The sequence below is a fragment of the Papio anubis genome, chromosome 14 (assembly GCF_008728515.1).
Source record: "Papio anubis isolate 15944 chromosome 14, Panubis1.0, whole genome shotgun sequence".
Classification (NCBI taxonomy): Eukaryota; Metazoa; Chordata; class Mammalia; order Primates; family Cercopithecidae; genus Papio; species Papio anubis.
Window position 1 is genome coordinate 84672843 of NC_044989.1, and position 22612 is coordinate 84695454.

The window sequence follows — 22612 nt, forward strand, 5'->3', positions numbered from 1 at the left end:
AAATGGAGAGCATTCAGCTTGCTGGGGGAGGGATGCAAACTGATTGATTTATTTAAATCACCTGGCTGGCCAGTGGAGCATGGTTTGGAAAGGACCAAGAGTCAAAGTAGTGGTGAGGGGGTAATTCTGACGGCTGCTTAAAGGAGGTTGGGGCAGCAGAGGAAGAAACAAAGAGGCTGATGTGAAATAAATTTTTGGTAGATTTGGCAGGTTTTGGTAATAAGTTGGATTTGGGTAGTATTGGAAAGGTAACAATTGTAAATACTTTCAGTAGAAATAAATATTTTATTGAAAACTTTATGGAGTATTTACAAAAATGTATCATGTATCCAGTCACTAAGGAAAACTCAGTGAATTATCCCAATCAGAAATGCACAAGCCATGGTCTCCCACTACAATTCAATAAAATAAAAATAAATCACCATATGAATATATCAATTCTAATACACCACACAATAAAAACTTTGTTCAGAGACAATATTATAAACATAAATGATTTCATTAATAAACCAAAAACAAGGAAAATAAATTAAATTATTCCTTGAACTCAAATTAGAAAAAGGGCAACATTCTAGAGAAAGTAAGAGAGAGGAATTAATAATATCTAGGAAAGAAATGTAGACTGGATAAATAAATGAAGAAACTGATTCTTTGAAAACAAAAACTTAAAAAATAGACAAAATTTTACAATGACAAATCAAATTCAATCAAGAGAAAAGAGAACTAGAATTTACAATAACAGATGCTGGTGGGATCTGATACCTGAAGGCAGACAGTTCTTACAGAGAATGAACTTTGGATCATACAGAATTCTGTTTTATTTCTTGCCAGGTGGTCCACATTAGGAATTCCTGGCATTGATTTCAGGCAGAGACCTCAGTTAGACCTGCAGAGATATTTCATACAATACTTTTGGGAGTTTAAGAGGAATCCAGCATATTATTAATATTTATTTTCTAATACCTTATCTCTTAGGATGAAGATGGGGGTGGAAGGATGGATATTCTATGGACTGCATGTTCGTGTACTCCCAAAATTCATATGTTGAAACCCTAACCCCAGTAGTATGATATTTGGAGGTGGGGACTTTGGGAGATAATTAAGTCATGAGGGTGGAGCCCCATGATGAGGTTAGTGTGCTTATAAGAGCACTAGCCCACTCTCTTTCTGCCTCCACCATGTGAGGATACAACCTCACAAGAGGGTCTTCACTGGAAGCCAACCATGCTGGCACACTGATCTCGGTCTTCCAGCCTCCAGAACTATGAAAACAAATATCTGTTGTTTATAAGCTCCCCAGCCTATGGTACTTTGTTACGGTGACCCAAACTAAAACAGGCCTCATCATCATGATCAGAGCTTATGCTTGTTGATTCTCACTGCTGGCTTGCTATGTGTGGAACACATTAAGGGCTCTACAGGTAACATGTCATTTAATCTTTGCTATGACACTGCAACATAGATCTTGTTATCCCCATTTTAACAAATGAGGAAAATAACATTTTTGTGTTAGAAAGTATAAAAGAAATTTTAATAAACACTGAAGCAAACTCTGTTTTCAAATAAGATCGTTGTAAGTAGTGATAATGTCAGTTCTCCCTCAAATTGATGCATGGGTCTAATAACATTTCAGTCAAAATCCTAATAGTATATTTTAACTAATCATAGGAAATTTACATTTTATGTGGAAAAATAATGAGTGAATACAACCAAGAATTTTTTTTAAATAAAAGAAAAACTAAAAGGATTTTTCCTCTAAAAAACATTAAATCAAGCCTAAAAGCTACTGAAAACCTACCCCCAAAAGAAAATACTCTAGGATAAACAAGATGCTAGTGTATAATAAAGGAGTTACTTCAAATCAGTGTGAAAATGATGAATTGTTTAAAAATGGTGCTGGGGCAATTAGCTTTATGTTCTGGAAGACAAAGGAGCATGGATGACTGACCAAAGGAACAGATAGATCAACATATTCTATCACTTATCTTTGGGATGATTAGCTACCCTTGAAGGGGAGCATGTTCTGAAACACTGACTGACAGCATTAAATTATTTCAGATGTAATTATCCTGTTTATTTATTTATTTCTTCCTGAGTCAAAAGAAAGGAAAAAAATGTGGAAAAGTCAAGGTTTTATAACACCCTTTACCTCACTGTCTCCCCTTTTCCTAATGAGTACTGGAATTTTTTTTTTAAATATCTACTGACCCTTCAGCACATTTGGAAATATGCCAAGCACATAAATGAAAACAGTGGAGAAAAACAGACATAATTGTTAGCAACACATTCAGGAGAAGGCATAGCTCAGTAAGAGATGGACCAGCAGTAACAGAGGAATTGGAAATGTGCAGGATCTTTACCTGCAGAAGAGAAAGAGAAGAGGGAGCATGCATGAGGGAAGGGGTAGAAAGGAGGGAAGGAATGAGGGCAGAAAACCAGAGAGTGAATCTGAGAGACTGGAACAAGGGGCACATCTAGGGGAGTAACACAGAACAGTGAGATCCTGGTGAAGGGAAGAGAAGGCTTGACCTTGAGTCAGAAGGGTTAGATGTGCTAGGAGCCCGTGGGAGGTTTGGAAGCAGCAAGTAACCCAGCAAGATAGTGGCGTTAAAGGAAGACATCCCTGGCATGATGATGGAGAGGGAGAGGGAGACAATGAAATCCAGGGGCCTGGCATGAAGGCTAATGCTATAATCCAGGTGTGAAGTGACAACCTTAAGGTAAAAGCCTGACAAATGTGGCAGCACTTTGAAGTAGCCATCGTCTTACGTCGCAGTTTCTTTAAACACCAAGAGCAGCATCAAATGCAGGATCTAGGTTAATATCCAGTAGACAGATGATCTCTTTCCATCAGAGTGTCCCAGCACAGCTTTTTCCCAAAGGGAAAAATAGAAACCACTCCTCACCAGAGCCCTTCCTTCACCCACACCCCAGGATGGTTCTCATTTGGCTCTTTGTCTTATCAAGGGGTCTTAATCCAATGTCCACCTTCATGTGTCTTAAAACAATAAATGTTATGTGTGTACTATTTTCCCAAGAAAGTTGAAAGTCTTAGACTGTTTATTTTTTCCCCACCATAATTGGAGGCAGCTTGGAAAAATAGAAGTAAATTAGGCTTGAATTCTCATGTTAGTTCTAACACTGAACACTTATGTCACTCTGAGCAAGTAACTTCTCTAGGTCTCGAGTTCTTCACCTGTAAAAGGGGGTATTGTTCCCTGAATTTCAGGGTTACTGGTTAATGTGTGTGTGTGTGTGTGTGTGTGTGTGTCTATCTTGCCAAACTAGTGTCAAAACCTATATATATACAATAATAAATCAAGAGGAATATTATTAACAATTATAAACACTATGCTTTTGAAGGTTGGGACAATATTCTCCAAATAATAATGATTTCCTTCTTCTGAAAACTTGTTTATAAAAACAGCCCTTCTAACAAATACACACAAACAATTGGTTACTGTTACCTTAATGTAGTGGGACTAAGGTCATATCCTTTTATTAAGTAAACTCCTCTCTAAGAGTGGCATTGCCAAGTACAACCACTCTCCAGGACAGTTTGATGAAATAGTTTGCTGTAATTAGTTTTCCCAGGGGAAAAATGAATTTTAAAATCTCATCAGGTGTTAGGGCTCTGCAGCTTCTCCAGCTGATTAAAATTCCATTATTTATTTTGTACATCTGGATGGTAAATGGAAGCATCCCTAGCATTGGTTTCTCCAAGCTGTCTCCAAACAGGTTTAATAAGAGGATTAGGAGTTTAAATGGGTTTCCAACTGTTAAAAGTAGTTTTCTCATTTTTCATGTTGACATTCTCAAAACCAATTTGTCTTCTTGATGTTCTGGCTTGCCGCTCCCTCTGGAATGGAAGCCTGTCTCCAATAGGAGGAAGAAGAGACTGTACTCTGTGACCTTCTGTGAAGGGACTCAGTGATCTCCAGTACATTGACCCACTGGATACTTAGTAAGTACCTACTATATGCTCAGAAATGGAATCGGCAGTAAAGAGAATCCAAAGACGTGTGTTGTCATTTTGTTCAATGTGAAACACTGAGCTTCATTATAAGAAACAAAGTAAGAGAAATTTAAATGTTTTAAGTTATACTATAAGAGATAGAACAACGTTGCAGCAATTCAGAGAAGAAAAAGAAATGTTAAGATATAGAAAAATAGTTCTCACCACCAGTTACCCATTTGAATCATTCAGGAAGCTCTTAAAACTCCCAATACCCAAGCCATACACCAAACCAATTAAATCAGAAGCTCTGGCAGTGGGATTTGGCTATATATATGTATTTTAAATCTACCAAGGTGATTCCAGTGTGCAGGCAAAATTGAAAACCACTAATATAGGCAGAATAGTCTTCCCACTTCATACTTCCACCAACATTCTGTTCATAACCATTTAAGTAATTGCTAAAAATGCGGCTTTCCTTAAAGCTCTTATTTTCTGAGAACTCATAAGAATCATCCTCAATGCCTTTTTCATGGCAATACAGGCTTTTTCCAGCATTTACTTCCAGTCTGTTCCAGTCTCTGCCCATTTTCAAGTTCCAAAGCTGCCTCCACATTGTTAGGTATTTGTTATAATGATGCCCACTTCTCTGGTACCAATTTCTGTTTTAGTCTACTTGTGCTGTAGTGAAAGTGATAGAATATCACAGACTGGGTAATTTACAAAGAACAGAGATTTATTTCTTGCAGCTCTAGAGGGAGACTGGGAAGTCCAAGGTCAAAGCACAGCAGGTTTTGTGAGGGTCCTATCTCTGCTTCCAAGACGGTGCCCTGAACACTACATCCTCCTGAAAGGAGCAATGAATCATCCTCACATAGCAGAAGGCAGAAAGACAAAAAAGGAACAAAATCTCTCTATCAAGCCCTTTATAACAGCATTAATCCATTCATGAAAACTAAGCCCTCATGACATAAATGCCTGCCAAAAGTCCCCACCTCTCAACACTGTTGCACTGGGGATTAGATTTCAACATAAATTTTTAGAGGGGACAAAAACATTCAAACCGTGAAAGCACATCCCCATCTCCCCGTTTTGCATGAGTTCCCTTAACCCTGTGGACACCTATATAAAAAGTCCTTTCTTTAAACTTTTCAATAAGCCTGGGCCATTGTTTCCCATTAGCATGCTGACTGCTGCAACTGCTAATCTCCATTTCACTTTGGGTCATATAGATCCTACTTTGTCGCTGTATTTCTCGTTATACTTTCCAGATAATAAAATTCTTCTCTTTATAATACAATTGATTCTTGACATGATACAGTAACCTTTTCATTTAGGATGTTAGTTCTACTCTGTTTATAAAAATTAGTTATGAAAAATGCAGACATCTATAACTAACTTTTCAGCATCTTTAGTGTAGTCTCTTGATCTTCTTTCTAAATACCTAAAGGATCAACTACATAATAAAAGCTAATTTTTTTTTAATTAAGCATTTGAAGTTATTTTCCACCACCTGAAAATTCTGTTGAATTTCTTAACACAAGGACTCCCGGTAGAAAGGGGAATAATCAGTTGCTTTCTTTTGCCGGGAGACTGGGAGCCTCCAGGAAGAGTGGAGCTGCAAGAACTCCCAAGGCCATGACTTTCCCCTGCCCTTACCAAACTTCAGCCGCTCTAGACTGTTTTGACTCCTCAAATGGGCTAATCTTTGTTTCAATTTTGGAACGAACTAGTTCTTCTGCACAAAATCCTCTTCACCCCAACCTCCAATCCCCTCAACTCAGTAACTCCTACTTAATTATTCTTCAGTTCTCAACTAAAAAAAATAGAAGGTGAATGGATGAAGGAGCATTAATAATAGCTTCCTTCAATGATAGTCTCTTTTCCCACCTACAGTATTGTATTTGTTTCAGGATAAAATGCTTGTGTTTGTGTGTCTCACTTTATGCTGAAAATGCTTAAGGTTTATTAATTAAACTTAAATCATGACTTTGAATAATAATTGAAATATATAATTACTTATTTATAATATCTTTAATTTCTTTGCAGCTGTTATCTCTTTTGGGAACTGAGATCATACCTGGCTTTTTCTTCTCTCTCATAAGGTTGCGATTAAGGTCAAGTGCCAAGAAATATGCGTCAGCACTCTGTGAATATAATGGGCTTCAATAATCATTTTTTATTATCTAGACAGTATAGTCTGACACGTCTCCAAAACCCAGCCTGACATTCCTAGGAGCTCAAAACATGAACTTCTAAATTAAGTACTTTCAGATTGTAAAAGTGCTTTCCTCCTCATGTATTCATTTATTAATTTACTAAGCAACTACTATAGAATAGTCTCTGTGAGAAATGCTGAAACTATTAGGTTCAGCTGTGCTTGTGCTTGACAGCCCACAGTCTGGGAGAGACCGACATAAGCACCGGTAAGTGCTCTAAAGTTCTCCACTAGACAGAGGCAAAGAGGGAGCTACGTCGGTGTACTACATGAGGAGAGATGTGAGTAGAGTTTTTAATAATGGAAATATTTATGAAAATGTGGGCAGGATTAAGAACATCTGCAGGGGACGTTGAGGACCAACATGACCATGCGAAGTTTAAAGGGTCAAGGAGACAAAACAATATAACTGGAGACCATCGGAGAGCTAGAGAAAAGAAGCTTCCTCTACAACTACGGCCTTTGTCAATTGGCCTTTCTTCCAAGAAGGAAGGATTTAAGACTCACCCTAATCCAGTATGACCTCCTCATAATGAATTACATCTACAAAAACTGTTTCAATATTAGGCCCATGAAGAAAGGCCAATTGACAAAGGCTGTAGTTGTAGAGGGGGCTTCTGGTTCAGGAGCTGCTGGCCAGAGTTCTTAGTGGAAAAAGGTGGAGAAAACCTGGTATCTCTGGGAGAGTGAGTCTGAGGTGGTCTGAGTGTTCAATTCGAGAGGAACTCAAATAGAAAAGATGTCATGAAGTCATTTTCAAAAGACAGAAAGGGATGGTGTTCCTAGGGGCCAAAGAGGGGTCCATGTAAGGATGCCAGTCTAAAGAGGGCTAGTAAAGATTGATTTTTCCCTAAATAGGTTAAATCTAGCCAGAAAAATTACCATCTGTCTGTAAGAAAGTGAGAAATAGGAGGAGTCTCTGCCAGGAACTCAAGTTTTCAGAGGAACTCCGTAGTATCTATTTTCCTGGGCTTAGGAATAAATGCCCTGACTTCAAAATGTTGAACTAGAGGCTAGTAGGCAGCAACCAGAAAAAAAAGAAGAGTCAGAGAGCACAGCGGGAAAACTGCACATCCCAGAGCTCAGACGAGGACATCACCAGAGCAGGGTGAAGAGATCTCACCAAGCACTGAGAGAGGTACAGATAGGTCTCCTTGGATTTTTTTCTCCCTTGTAACTAGCCAAACAACCTTATTTGCTACAATAGGAATCAAACAATATTACTTTCATTGACTACATTTCTCTAGCAATGCGTAGATGGAAAGTATGAGGTTGCATATAGACCAGAGTACATTTATTAGACTTACACAATAAATTCATTTCCCAATATTTCATGTCTCCATAGCAAGCATGATGTATAAGAATGTCCAAACTGTATTCCTTGGAGCCTGGACCTTGCCCTGGGGGGGTGGGGGGAAGGGGGATAGAGGGCAATATTCAGGTAGGGTCAAAATGAGGAATGGGTTTATATGTGAGATTTTCTGTTAACAAATGGTTCTGCAGTGACACCTATTTAGAGATGCTAATCACAAAAGATGGTTCTAACACCACCTCTGCCTCTGGCAATTCTGTAACCACAGATGACTCATTTCATTTTTTTGTGAAACTCACATTTCATTTAGAAAAGGTGCAACAATTAAATAGTTATGAGAACATTTCATGAAGGTAACAGTATTACCTGAATACCAAGCAGTATTGCTAACATGAGCAGCAGCAGCAGCAGCATTATCATCATCATCATCACCATTGGCTCACGTTGGCCTGCAAGGCTTACCTTTCTTTGGCAGCCCTTCCTAACGTCACTACTTTTATTTTTCCATTACTTCTTTTTCCAGACCTTCAGTTCCAGTTCACATAACTGTAGTCTATTCACATACCCACTTTCACATTTATTTGCTAGTTTACTTACTGTCTGTCACCAGACTGTAGTATCCAGAACTATGTCTGTTTTTCTCCTCTGCTGCATATTCAGTTTAGCTACACCAAAACACAGGAGATGCTAAACAAGAATTTGCTGAATAAATTGATGAATGTATTATGGTCTTGGAGTAGATGCTTTATTGCCAATTTCTAGGTTAGTGATCTTGAAACTCAAACCACAAAAAACATACTTGAATTTCTGATGCTCTGAATGACACCGTGACATTTTGAAAGACCATCAGTTACCAAAATCAACCACCATAACTGACTATCAAAAATAAGAATGGGCCACTGAATGGTTTTCCAGTGTTCAAACTCTCCTCTATCTAGTGCATTCTCCTGTCTGCCACTAAAGATAATCCCCTAAATGAAAAGGTTGTCCTTGCCATTCTTAAAATCCTGTGTGCCAGGTACTCATTTATTTATTTATTCATCCGTTTATTCCTCAAATATTTATTAGGAAAACAAATGAAAAACCCATGAGAAGAAAGAAGGAATGAGGGAGAAGAGGCCACAAAGACAAGCCCTGGAGTACAGTTTCTTAGAGTATTAGAGCTATATAGATGCAGACTTTCAGACTAACCAGCTTAGACAGGGTGTCACTAAGGTAAGACTTTAAGAAAAAAGCCATGAAATTAAATAAGTACATCCAGACAAGGCCATATGAGGTTACCTCTCCTGACAGTTAGATCAGCCAACTGAGCTATAGTCTGACTGCACAATGAACAGGAGCCCAGAAGGTATTTTTCATGAAGGACCATTACTTTTGGAATTTTCAAACTGTTGATGTAAAGGAATTCAGATTTCTCGCAGTCAGTTGAGACACTAGCCTTTATGTTTTACAATGAATGAATAATTAAATACTGGTCCTGGTTTAAAAAGAAATGCAAACAGAGGATGAAGGGCTAATCAGAAGTGATCAGAGGTCAGGTCTAAAAATGGAAATCAAAAGGACATGAAATAAAAAGTTGTGTAAGGAAAGGGATAAAATAAAATGTGAAGCCAGCAGTTCTTACTTTTAGATCATTCACTTACTAATGGAATAACGTTGGATACATGGCTAAACCTGAAACTTGGGTTTCTCCTCCACACAGTGGAGGTGATACCATGTCCCTAGAATACATCCTCCTGGTTGCTGGAGGAAAGGATGAGATAATGTATGTATAAAAGTCTTTTGTAAACAATAATTTTACCTTTGAGGCATACTTTTTATAACAGATTTATTGAAATATCATGTACCTATTATACAAATGACCTTTCTAACGTGCACAATGTAATAGTTTTCAGTACAAACAGTTGTGCAGCCATTACCACAATCGATTTTAGAAGGTTTCAACACTTAAAAAAGAAATTCCATAACCATTAGCAGACATTCTCCAACTCTTCCTCCAACACATACACACACCACCCCATCTCCAGACCTAGGCAACATTAATCCACTTCCTGTTACCAGAGATTAGCCTGATCTGAATATTTTATATAAATGGAGTCATACAATATATGGTCTTTTGTGACTAGCTTCTAGCATAGTTTTCAAAGTTCATTCATGTTTTAACGTGTATCAACACTTCATTCCTTTGGATTATCTAATAGTATTCTCTTGTATGGATATACTATATTTTCTTTAGCCATTCATCAGTGATAGACATTGGCTTTGTTTCCATGCACTCTTGGCTATCATGAATAATGCAGCTATGTTTTTGTGTGGACTTATTTTTTAATTTCCCTTGAGTTTATACTTAGGAGTGAAATTGCTGGGTCATATGCTAAATCTATGTTTAACATTTTGAAGAACTGCCAATCTCTTTTCCAAGCAACTTCTCTAATATAGTTTGGATATTTGTCCCTGCTGAAAACTCATATTGAATTTTAATTCCCAGTGCTGCAAGTGGGTCCCAGTGGGAGGAAACACTTCCCTGGTGGGAGGTGTTTGGGTCACGGGGTGGATCCTTCTTGGCTTGGTGAGGCCTTTGTGATAGTGAGTTCTCTGGAGATCTGGTCATTTAAAAGTGTGTGGCACCTCCCCTCCCATTCTCTCTCTCTTGCTTCTGCTCTGGCCATGTGATGTGCCTTCTCCTCCTTCGCCCTCCACCATGATTGTAAGCTTCCTGAGGCTCCCGAGAAGCCAAGCAGATGCCAGCACCGTGCTTTCTGTAAAGCGTGCAAAACTGTGAGCCAGTTAAACCTCTTCTGTTAATAAATTACAAAGTCTCAGGGATTTCTTTATAGCAATGTAAAAAGGGCCTTATACATATACCATTTTACATTCACACCAGCAATGTAAGAGGGATTCCATTCTTTCACATCCTTACCAACAATTTTTACTACCTTTATTTTTTGTTATGACCATCTTAGTGTATATGCAGTGTTATGTTATGATGGTTTTTATTCACATTTCAGAACTACTAACTGTCCTTAACATCTTTTCATGTGTCTATTGACCATTTGTAAACCTTCTTTGGAGAAATATCTACTCAAATATCCTACCCATTTTTTAATTGAGTTATTCACCTTTTAAAAATTCTTCACATAATTTGAATACTAGACCATATATGATTTGAAAATTTTTTCCCATTTTGTGGATTTTCTTTTAACTTTATTGATGGCGCCCTTTGAAGCATAAAAGTTTCTAATTTTGAGGAAGTCTATCTATTTTTTTTGTTTGGTCAGTTGTAATTTTGATGTCATATAAGAAGCCTTTGCCAAACCTGAACATGAAGATATTTTCTTCTAAGATTTTTATAATTTTAGCTCTTACATTTAGGTCTTTGATTCGTTTTAAGTTTTGAGTATAGAGTGAAGAAGGGGTCCAACTTCATTCTTTTCCATGTGAATAGTTGGCTGTCCGAGCCTCATTTGTTGAAAAAAAAATTCTCTCTCCAATTAATTGTTTTGGCAACTTTGTCAAAAATTGATACATTGTAATAGCCAAGATTTGGAAAGAACCTAAATATTTATTGATGGGTGAATGGACTTTTTAAAATGTAGCATATCAATATAAAGGAATATTATTCAGCCTTAGAAAAGAAAACCCCACAATATGCAATGACATGGATGAAACTTGAAGACATTAGGCTAAATAAAATATGCCAGTTACACAAGGACTAATACTGTATGATTCTACTTATAAGAGACACCTAGAAGACTCAAATTTATAGAAGTAGAGAGTAGAATAGTGGTTTTCAGGGATGTTATTAATAACAAGGAGTTGTGAGTCAATAGGTATAAAGTTTGAGTTATATAAGATTAATAAATTCTAGAGATCTCCTGGGCATCATGCCTATAGTTAACAATACTGTACTGTACACATAAAAATTTGTTTAAATGGTAGATTTCATGTTAAATGTTGTTACTACAATTTATAAAATTTCATCAGTCACATTTGTAGGAGTTTACTTCCGGATTCTCAGTTTTGCTCTACTGATCTCACTGTCTGTTTCTGTGTCAATCCCACACTGTCTTTATTAATATAGCTTTGTTGTAAGTTTCAAAATTGGAAAATGTTAGTCTTTCAACTTCGTATTTCTTTTTCAACATGGCTTTGGGTATTCTAGGTCCCTTATTCCATATCAATTTTATAATCAGCTCATTAATTTCTGCAAAAAATGATAGCTAGGACTTTGATAGGGATTGCATTGAATCTGTAGATTAATTTAGGAAGGATTGCTATCTTAACAATATTAAGTGTTTTGATCCATGAATATAAGAAGTTGTACCCTTTATGTAGGCTTCTTTAATTTTATGTAATAGTGGTTTGTAGTTTATAAAGTACAAGTCTTACACTTGTTTTATTAAATTTGTTCTTAAGTATTTAATTCTTATTTATGCTATTATAAATTGAATTATTTTTAAAATTTTATTTTCAGAGTATTCATTGCAAGTGTGTACAAACACAGTTGATCTTTGTATATTTATCTTGTATGCTACCACATTGTTGAACTTGTTAGATTACTTAGTAGTTTAAGATTACTAGTAGTTTAGATTACTTAGGATTTTCTGTGTACAAGATTGTGTCATCCTCAAATAGAGGTAATTTTCCTTCTTCCTTTCTAGTCTATATGTTTTTCTTTTCTTTTTCTTGCCTAAATGCTCTGTCTAGAAACTCCAGTATAAAGTTAAATAGGAGTGATAAGAAATGACATTATTATCTTCTTCTTAATTTTAAGATAAATGCGTCTAGTCTTTCACAAGAATGATGTAAGCTGTAGGGTTCTTTTTGTAGATGCCTTTTAGCAGGTTGAGGACATTCCCTTCTATTCCTAGCTTTTTGAGTGTCTTATTATAAAAAGATATTGAACTTTGTCAAAGCTTTTTCTATGGCTTTTGAGATGACTATGTTGGTTTTGTCTTTTATTCTATTAGTAAGGTTTATTACATTAATTTATTTTTAAACATTAAATACCTTGCATTCTTGCAATAATTTCCACTTGGTCGTGGTGTATAATCCTGTTTATATATTGCTAGATTCTGTTTGCTAGTAATTTGTTGAGCATTTTATTACTATATTTTTAAGAGATATTGGTCTGAAGTTTTATTTTCTTGCAGTTTTTTTGTCTGGTTTTTGTATCACAGTACAATGTCTCATAGAATGGGTTGAGAAATTTTGTGACCTCTTCTATTTTTGGGAAAACTATGTGAATAATTGGCATTAATTATTATTCAAATGTTTGTTAGAATTTGCCAATAAAGCCATTTTGACCTAGGTCTGTCTTTGTGGAAGATGATTTTTAGGTGAATATTTTTGTCCATCTGTCATTTATTTTGATGTATGCATATTACAGAATAGTTATCCATTCTTGTTCCTAACTAGTTCTCTTAATTCCACTGATATGATTCTACTGGCCCTAGATAAGAATTATGCTGCTTTTCATACGTTCTGAATTGATATTTAGAATTTGTCTCTTCTAGGATTTTTTCTTTTATTCAGCTTATTGATTTCATGCTCTTTTCATTATTTTATCTTTAAAATAAATTTTAATGTCTTATAGTATGTTTCCCCTCATTAATCATCTAACAAATATTTATTGAGTGTAGATTATTAGCTAAGCACATGCACCGAAAATTCAGCAGTAAACAGAACTGACAAAACCCCTTGCCCTCAATGAGTTTACAAAAATAAAATATATAGTATGCTGAAACTATGATAATGACTACAGAGAAAAATAGTGATTGATGTCTGAGGGAAGAGGCTTGAAATATTATATAGGATATAGCTCACTGAAAAGATAATATATGTGGTAAATACAAAAAGATGTGAGAAGGTAAACTACCTAGGTATTTGGAGTCAAAGCATTCCAGGAAGCAATAACAGCAAGTGCAAAGGTGCTGAGGCTGGAATGTACAGAGTGCCTGCCAAGAGCACCCAGGAAAACAGTGTTTCTACATTAAATGAGTGGTGGAGGAGTAGGAGATGAAGAAGTCTCATAACAAGGTTCAGATCATGTAGGTCACTGCAGGCCATCAGGATAATTTTGCTTTTATTTGCTAAAAGGTGGAAAGCCATTGAAAGATTTTGGTTAGGAAGGTGACATTGCATTTTGATAGGAATACATTGGAAGCTGTGCTGAGAACAGATTGAAAGGAGAAAGGATCAAAGTGTAAGGTTTATTACAAGGCTACTGCAATGATTCACATGAGGAACCTGCAGGGCTTGGACCAAAGGAGGTGGAAATAAGTGACTGGATCTTGAGTAAATTTAGAATGTAGTACCTCATTACTCCAAATGAAACTGAGAATTGTTTTAGAACTTCCTATATACCACATCTAAAATGTGATTGAGATTTTTACTACTAATCTACGAATGTACCAAACTGGAATTAAGCCACTGAGTTTATAGATTAACTTCCAGGACATCTGTTACAATATGGTTTCTCTTGCATGAGCATTTGTCCCCATCTTCTTTTATGCGCCATAGTAAAAGTTTGCTATTTTACTTATGTAGGTCCTATACACTTTTTTAAGACCACATTTTTGCAGAAGAGTGTATGTGTATATTTGTTAACTGGTTATGGCTTATCCAGAGAAAAACTATTGACTTTTGTGTATTTATTTAATTCAATTCTTTTATCAGTTCTAATGATTTTCCAAAGTTTTTCAGTTTAATCTTCATATACTGAGACATTTATTCACCCATTTCCAATATTTAGTCATCTTACTTCTCTACCTGGGTGGTGAGTTTTGATTGGTAAAAGTGATTTTGAATGAATCTTAACATGGGCAGCGGAGGGTGGATCTCAGTGTTGCATGTCAATGGGACTCCAGGTGTTGAGCAGCAGCTTGCAAACACCAGGTACTCATGATGTGGGCTTGGGTGTGAGGGCATGTGTGGGGAAGGAGGGAGGGATGGAACAGAAGTAAGTGATAATGAAGGGTGATGACGCGGGAACTTAGAAAGATACTTAAAGCAAGCTTGGGTTCATTTGGGTTGACTTATAAAGGAACTTAGAATTTACCTAGACTGACAGCCGTACTTTGTCTATGAGGAAAATAAGGTCCAAAGATAGAAGAGAATTTTCCAAGGCCACACGGTAAATAACTCAGCCTGGGCTAGAATATAGCCCAGGTCTCTTCACACTCTCACTTCACTGAATGGGGACCAACCTCACGGGCGAGGAGCTGAGTTAGTAAAAAGTCAAGAAGCAGTAGAAGGTCATTGGCCCCACTTTAGTTGAGGAGGAAATAGAACACTTTATGTTCACCACATCTCCACAGGGTGTTGGATCAGAGAGAGGAAGAGAGTAAGGACAGTATACTAAGCCATCAAGTACTTACCTTTCTCCAAGTAAATCATTGGACTTTTGAGAAATCCACTTATTTCCTGTGCTTCAGCTATTATCACCTTAAAAATATAGGGCCCATTTAGATTGTAGGCTATATCCAGCCCACAGGTGTGCTTTGATTTTTCTGTGTTTGAAAACAACTTCAATTATTTGATAGCATTTAAAAGTCACAAAATTTACTTAAAATCTGGATTGCTGGCTTTTCTTAAAAACTGTGAAGATCTTGCAACACTGGCCCAACTTACTGCATGGTACCAATTGTGTGTGTAGAGAATTACCACCCACTATCTGCTATTATCCCCACTTACTCACTTATTTAGGTGGCCCACCTTGCCCCTGTGAGGTTCTCTAACATGATCTCACAATCTTCCTAGCTCTGATGTTCTGTGAGTCTGTAAGGTTCTGATTTTTGGCATGGTCCTGGCAAACACATCTCAAGCAAAGTTAATCCACATGTCTGTCTCTTCAAATACCTTCTCCTCTAAGTTGTCTGATTAGAAGAGACAACTTCTCAGCCGATTGTCCATCTATTGTCTTCGTACACCTCCTTTTATGAAAGCCTGGCTGCTGGGTCTTGGTAGTATAATTCCAGAGCCTATGCCTGTCATGTGGATGTTCTCTATTTCTCTCCTAAGCTAAGTGGCCTGGCTTCTGCCCAGCATGGCTTAGGATGTGACAGACCCAGGTTCCCTGGCTCCCTTCCAGAACAAATGCCTCTGTTCTCTCTTTATACATTCATTTCACAAACTCCAGAGTAATAAATGAATCCACAACAAATGGTGGCCATTGCATATCTAAAGAAAAGAGGCAGGTGTTGACATTGGCTGCTCTGCTAGTTAGTGGCTCTTGCAGTGGCAGAGAAAAAATAAGCAAACAGAAGCCAGTATAAACTGACAGCACCCCAGGAACAGCCTGTCCAGGGTTCAGCTGGGGGAAAGTGAGATGGCTTAGAAGTAGGAAGGCAGGAAGAAGTCATGCCGAAGCCAATATGAGAGTCCCAAGAGCATTGTCAATTATTACAAACAGTCTGAAAAGGTGTAAGAGTCTTAGAAGCAGCCAGGCCAAAGCGGAAGAGTAGAAAACATATCCATCAGAGCACTTTTCACAGTGAGAGGGAATACGGTTACTGAATAGAGTCTGCAATGATGTAACAGACTATGAGAAGCAAAGATCAGTCATAAAGCTAAGACACAAGAAGTAGGCACAACTTAGGGCCACCTAAAAAACAGGTTGGGCTCTCAACTAAAGCCCCAGAATCACAGGTCCTCTATGGGAAAATGACAAACAGAGGTGCCAAATGGCCTAATCCTCCCCAAAATCTAAATCCAGCTAGAAGAATGGTTGGTTAGGCAGACTCAATGGGACTGGGCACATTGGCAGAGTTAGATCCTGCTGTCATCAACCCAGAGCTCCTCACCTCCAAGTCTTTGATCATTAGGGACAGAGTGTCCAAGACTAGACTTTGTGAGGGCACAACTTGCTGTGGCTGAACAAGGTGTTGCTACCCTCAGAGTCCAAATGGGTTTTCTTTGGTTTGGGAATTTAGTGGGCTTCTCTGTGAGTGATCTTCATGGGCAGCCAGGAGGAGCTGGGGAAAACTGGAATTCACAGCTGGTAGTTTACTAAGTTTCCAAGTCAAAATTCTACAAGGGGAAACCTACCATCTAAGCTGTAAATCATAGAGATTGCAGTTGTGCCTCCCTAGTCCAGGTTCAGAGAGATGACTTATATGGTACATGTGAGTTCTCTGGCTCCCCCTGCTCCTAATGGTTCTGTTGCTTGTGTGTGCCTGCCAAGCATGGAGCACCAGCAAACAGGAAGCAGGGGAATTAATCATGTTGAACTTGAAGAACGCTGTTTTCAACCCTAATGTTTGTCTTAGGAACCCTGCCACCCTCTAAGAAACAAGCTTGAGCTGTTCCACTCTGCTTTATTTCCCAGGGGTAGAGCTACCAGGTAGATGAGCAAAATCAAGGTATAATTTCATAACCCCTCACTTGGAAAGCTACGGCCCCATCCTATGTGACAATAGAATGCCAGATAAGAAAAGATTCAAGGAAAGAACAGAGCGGCCAGAAAGAGAATAAATCTAACAGAATTTATTGAGTGCCCTTTAGGAATCAGGCCCTGTTAGGAGATTAGGTTACAAAGGTGAATAAGACATGGATTTCCCCTGCCCTTGGGGAGCTCTCAACGTGTCAGGACAGACAGACATGTGCACGTATAATAACAATTTAGTATGATGAGGGCTAAAGGGGAGGTAAGACTTAGCTCTTCCAAGGCAGTGAGGATGGAAGTGAAGTGGAGGCAAAGTGGGAGGTAGAAGCTTTCACAGAGAAAGCTCCATTTGAGATGATCCTTAAAATTGAAGTATAAGCTTCTCTGGGAATGAGGGGGAAAGAGGAGCATTAGGCATTCCAGGTTAGATGCAAATTCATGTCCAAAGGATCAGAAGTCTGAAAATAGCCCTATGCCAGAGTGAAATATAGATTATATCTTGTGTGCTGATTGTTGGCAGTTTGATAGCGTGGCTAAGCCTCAACTTTGCACAAATTCAGTGACTTCTTGTCTTAAATGTATTACATTCCTAAACTGATTTGATACACATTCCTCCCCAAAACTATTCACATCACTGGACTCTTCTCATGAATGGCATCACAATCTTCCAATTGCCTAAACAGAACCTGGTTTACCCTTACATCCGCACTTATTTACCATCATACCCCCAAGTTGTACGATTTTATCTGCTTCTGATTATCAAGCCTTCCCCTCCTCCTCACAGTCTCTACTGTTATGAATTAAGCTCTGAGCTGCATCTTTACTTGTGTGAATCCCTCCAATAACTTTCTAACTCAACTACCTGTCCAGAGTCTGTGCCAAACTTAATTTTCCGTCTATATAGAAGCCTGACTGATGCTCACGAGATGAAAATCTAGTGTGTCTTTCCTAGGCTTAAGACCTTCCTGATCTCACCCTAGTTTTTAAAACTACAACTCTTCATCACAAAATACAATTCACCATCTGACCTTTCCTCTTTTGCAGCCATCCTCCCAAATTCCTTCTAATGGTAAAAAAAAAAAAAAAGCTGGAAATGTGATACTCTTTTTACTGTTGTGCCTCCATCTGAAATGCCTTCTATGTTTCATCATTCAGATAACTCCTAACCCTCCTTCAAAAAGCATCTCAGGTTTCTCCATCTCTAAAAAATCATTCCTGAAACTACAGCATGCATTGGATATCTTTAGTGCTCGGCCACATAATCCTGCAGTCCATGACTTCATTACTAGACTGCCTTCCCTGCAAGGATAGAAGTTGCAGGTCAAGTCCAATCACTTATCAAACTGGATGTCTTCTATACTTGACATGATGCCTGGGCACAGAAGAGCCTAATTGTTGAATGAATGAATGAATGAATGAAATGTTTAAATAAACAAATGGCTCAATCACTTCATCATCAGTCAATCTACTGCTCCCCAAGGTCTCTGGCTAAATTCTCTATTAGTGGAAACTTACCCTGGGACATTTATAAGGAGCTTGGAGAGCCAGCTGAATCAAATACAATCAAATTACTAATCAATTAATTCACTTCTCTGTTCTCTAAAATTAGGAGCATGTGAATGAATATGTATGAACATGTGTAATTATAGACACTTATGCACATAAATTACTGGCAGGGCTCCTGGTGTTATGCTCACAGAAGCAAGATGTTTATTTTCACCTGTCTTCATTGTAGAGCTGCCTCTGGAGCATCCTACTCAAAAGCAAAGTGGCTAAACACTCCTCCAATGTTATGACTTATTCATTGCCTGCTCTTTGATATTCTACTCTAAAAAGCATCAGAATTCCCTAGTGACATTCCTGGGTGGGATAGACTTACGGGATAAGAGGAGATGAAATGTGATATTGCTGGCTTTGAAAGTTTTTTCATATCCCCAGGAAGTTTGGTGTTCCTCTCGTCGGTCTTCTTTTCAAAGGATTAGTTGGTGATACTTACCAAGTTCTCCATTCCTTTGATTTTTAAAAAGAAGAAAGACTTTTTTCCTTGTGTTATCATGTGGACAGGCGGAAATTAGTCAATTCTATTTCTAAAAATGCTCTCAAGACACTCACATCATGTGTTAAACCTCAGTGTGGGTCATTCATTGTGGTTCTGCGTTCACGTTTGTTGTTGTCCCCTGACCACGAGCGAGATTTCAGGCAAATCTATCAGACTGATGGTAAGAGTCTCTGCAAACTCTGTGTCTTAAATGTTGGGGAAGGACGTCTGTAAAACCTTTGTGGGAAACCATAATGTGAAAAGAACAAGCTTTTGAAACTAAAAAAAAAATACTGGTTCAAATATCAGCTCCAATGTTTACTAGTTGTATAAACTTGAGCAAATTGATTAATTTTCTGAGCCTCTGCCTACTAATATATAATAAGTAAAAAGTATTTCATAAACTGGTTAAAAGACTAAATACAATACCATAGGTAAAACATGCTATTGCTTTTAAACATCTAACAAAATGCCTGATATTTAGTGAGCAACTAGTGATTGTCTCTTCTTCTATCTCAGGTGATGACTACACTAATAGGGAGTTGTTGTTCAATGGGTACAAAGTTCCAGTTATGCTAGATAAATAAATCATAGAAACATTATTCATTATGGTGTCTGTATTTAATACAGTATTGTGATCATCAAAAATTATTAGAAAATAGATTTCATATTGTATTTTTAACACACACAGAAAAAGAAATTCTAGAAGGTGATGGATATGTTTATTGTCTTGATTGAGATTATGGTATCACAGGTATTTGCATATGTTTAAACTCAAAAAAAATTATACACATTAAATATGTGAAGTTGTTTTTATACCAATTATACCTCAATAAAGTTATTTTTAAAAAGATAACATATCTTTAGTGAGTATTTGATTAAGTCCTCAAATTCTCAATTCCTGGATTTAAGTGAACTGTTGAAAGAGAATAAGATCTATTTTATACACAAATGTAGTCTCATACAAATACCAAAACTTCCACATAAAAATCAAGTACTAATAAGCATCAGCCAATTAGTCTACAAGGCATTTTGCTAGATGTCTACTTATGACATGCTGTTTCTTGGTTCTGAGCTTTCTTCAGTTCACAATGATACAATTTCTTTCATTGTGTAAATGGTAGGCAATCCCATAGTAGATTCATCTCATGTTTGCAAATGTGAAGGTGACTTACAACTGACTACTGACCTCCTATGTTAGTTAAAGGTTAATAGAAATTCAAAGGAAAACTATGGTAGCACACGAGTTTATTAGGGACTGTAATTCAGTATTCTGCTAAGTCTTTCTGCTCTGCAATTATTGGCAATTCTATGAAAATCCCTAATGTCAATATATGCTTGAAGATCTTTGATAATACAATAAGACAAGATTGTTGATGCATCATCAATGTTGTCTTCAGTAGGTTATGGATTTCATTTGCTTACATTCTTGCTTTTTAATTTTGAAACACTATGAGCTTTGTTTTGTCATTATCAATTATGTTTGTTGGGGGTTATTTCCTAAATGTACCTTGCATGGTGATATACATGTTTATCAAAATATTTTGCTGATTATTCAGATAAATAGACTTCACATTTATTTTTTAGGTAAAAGATGATGTATCACTCCTGCTTACCACCATTGCTACAAGATGGATACATAATTTCCCCTAAAATTGCCATCTACAGTAAAATCTCTTTACAATTAAACAAAAAAACTCTCATTTTGAAACTGAGGAAAATTAAAAGGTCGTGATTATATTTTGCCTTGTATATAATCCTCTGATGAAAAGTTTAAGAGCAGTTGGCCAATAGGGTGCCCATTATCTTCGGAAATAACTAGGAAATTGGCCAATTTATATTTTCTTCAGCATGAGAGTTAATTTCTCATGGGCTCCTAATGAGTTTACTTTACTATTCGGGGAGCAATTATGCCATTCAGTGATTTACAGAATCCTGCCTGAGAACCTGAAAGAGAACAGGCTATCTATGATTATGAACTCATAAAGGATTTTACTCCTGCAGTATCAATCTAGTTATATTTATGGTTCATCAGGTGATCATTTAAACCCCCAGCAAGAGGCAGCAGAACTATTTGATTAGCTACTGTTCCAAAATAAACTTGAAAAATGGTGGTTCTATGTCAGTCAACCCCAGCAAAGGAAGCTGTAGGGTCAAACACCTGTTCAACTCAAATGTCCTTTAGGATTTTGTGTATGTGTGAACTGAGATGTAACTTTTCAGTAGTAAACTGCTCTCTCAGATACCACAGGATATATTGATTTCCCATTAGTAAACCCCATAGCATGGAAGATAGGTTTACAAAGAGTTAAGGCTACTATTTTGTCACAAAATCATAGGCTATTGTCACAAAATCATAGGCTGTTACAGCTATAAGAAGCCTTGGAGTTTATTTAATCGAAGCTTCATATATATATATATATAAAACCCTGGAGAACCACAACCTAGAGAAGTAAGGCAACCCAGCTGGCTCATAATATAAATTAGTAAATTGTCCAATCACCTATTCCATTTATTGTTTAATGTACAAAACATTATCCTGCCAGGAGTGTAGCTCATACCTGTAATCCCAGCACTTTGGGAGGCTGAGGCAGAAGGATTGCTTGAGTCCAGGAGTTTTAGACAAGTCCAGGCAACACACTGAAACCCTCCCTGTCTCTTAAAAAAAAAAAAAAAAAATTTAAATATTTGCCAGGTACAGTGGTGCATCCTGTATTCCCAGCTATTTGGGAAGCTGAGGCACTGGAGCCCAGGAGACTGACACTGCAGTGAACTGTGTCCAGCCTAGGCAACACAATGAGACCATATCTCGAAGAAAAAAAAATATTATCCTAAGGTCTCTGCTTAACTCTCATGTCCATTGTGTCTTCTTTTTTGAGTCCCTTATTATTATATTCTTTAATCAAGGCCTAGAATTTTTCTGCTTTGTAGTCTTTCATCTGGAATATACTTACATCATTTTTTCCTCCTAGTGAATTCCTATTCCTCCTTCAAAATCCAATTTATAAATAAGTTCTTCTAAAATATCATCTTTGAACATCACCCTGTATCAGCCCAACATTGTTGTAGAAAGAAAAATATCTATATCTAACTGGCATACAACAATGACCATTTATTTCTTGCTCATCAATTTGGAACTTGACTGATCTAAACTGAATTTAAAGAGGCAATTTGGCTTCAAGCTACAGATCTGTGGGTCTACATCTTGTGTCTACAAGTCTCTCATCTTCCTGAAAAACTTGTTGGGAACTGGAGTAAAGGTGACTTGCTATGTTTTAGCAAAGAGACTGATGGCATTTTGCCCTTGCCCTAGAGGTTTGTGGAACTTCAAACTTGAGAGAGATGATTTAGGGTATTTAGAAGAAGAAATTTCTAAGCAGCAAAGCATTCAAGATGTGACTTGGATGCTGTTAAAGGTATTCAGTTTTAAAAGGAAAACGGAGCATAAAAGTTTGGGAAATTTGCAGCCTGACAATGCGATAGAAAAGAAAATCCCACTTTCTGAGGAGAAATTCAAGGTGGCTGCAGAAATTTGCATAAGTAACGAGGAGCCAAATGTTAATCCCCAAGACAATGGGGAAAATGTCTCCAGGGCATGTCAGAGGTCTTCACAGCAGCCCCTCCCATCACAGGGTCAGAGGCCTGCAAGGAAGAAGTGGTTTTGTGCGCTGGGCCCAGGGTCCCCATACTGTGTACAATCTAGG